A 1,429-nucleotide genomic window follows, 5' to 3' on the forward strand; every position below is an offset into this window, starting at 1 on the left:
TTCTGCAGGGATCTTGGCTGTCCCTCCCCCACCAGGAGTGACTAGTTTACAAGAAGGACTTGAAGCCTTAAGTGTCTCTGATTTAATTCAGCGACTGCTGTGGCTGCTGCGACAAAGACGGCTCCATTTGGACAGCATGTTTCTGCTTCTGCATCCCATTAGAGGCAGCCCTTGCTCACCTCCATTTGGCTAACAAGCCTGGGCTCACAGAGGAAATGATGGTTATTTACTGTAAATTATTCTATTAGAACTAGGAGCAAAGACAGTTTCTGCCATTGTCTGATGAACCAACCTGGGACAGCTCAAAATCGCTAGGATTATTTAATCCGCAGAGTCCATTAGGGCTGTCAACACGGGCAGGACAGTAAATATTGTGGAAAGTAGTTCAGGGCTGTGCCCGACTATGGCTTCAGCAGCAGCCCTAGGACAGGGAGGAGGCATCTGGGGGACAAGAGAAGGTGATGGAGGATGAGGAGGGAAGAGATGGTCAATGAAAATCTGGCTGGTCCTAATGCCAGCTCTTTGGGGATTTCTTAGTCATTGGTTCTCAACCTTGTATGCAAGCTTGCATTTTGGACATAGCCATTCCCTCTTTATTCAAATTCATCTTGCCTTTTACAAAGCAATGAAAAATCTTCCATTTTCACCTGGTTTTCTTCCCACTTCCGTAGCTTTTTCTTAATTTCCTCTCTTCACTTCCTCTCGATATTGTTGGTAGTTAGAACATTACATATATCAAAGGCATGTAATTCCATTACAAGGCAATATTGCTTATGGTAAAAATAACCTCCTATTCATAGTCCAAACCTAGATTGGGAGAAAGTAGTGCTTTTGGTGTATGCTGCAAGGTGGGTTCCAACTCATAACGACCGTATAGACAGAGAACAGCTCCATAGGGCTTCCAAGACTGTAAATCTTTATGGAAGCAGGCTGTCACATGTGTCTGTGGAACAGATGGTGGGTTGGAACCACCAACCTTTTGATTAGCAGGCAAGCCACTGGGGCTCCTGGGAAAAAGTGTAATGAACTATAGATACCTGGTGGGAAAGCACATTCTAGGGCTGTCCTGAGTGTGGTGATTTTTGTAATCACTGTGTACCTTTCTGGGACCTGGAAGCTGTATCCTTGGAGTTGTTATAGAGACACTGGCCTTTTTAGGCAATGAGTCTATTATATTAGGCTAAGACAGCCCTAGCACCTGCCTGATGTAGATTCTGAATCCTTGTGTCTGAGCTTTCACTAGGTAAGAAGATAGTTTCTGGACAATGGAATGACTGCTTGCTACTGGATAGTTTCAAAGACTCTCACAGAAAAAGAGCCCAGCACATGGCCTGCTGAAAATCTGGAGTTTCTCTTTTATATCCTTCTAAGAAGTCTCATACCAACTGTGACTTATAGTAGTCTTATAAGTTGCTGTGTTTAGTAGAGC

Source organism: Orycteropus afer, unplaced genomic scaffold, assembly GCF_000298275.1.
Source record: "Orycteropus afer afer isolate SDZICR_OR568_19922 unplaced genomic scaffold, OryAfe1.0 scaffold00014, whole genome shotgun sequence".
In the NCBI taxonomy this organism is placed as follows: Eukaryota; Metazoa; Chordata; class Mammalia; order Tubulidentata; family Orycteropodidae; genus Orycteropus; species Orycteropus afer.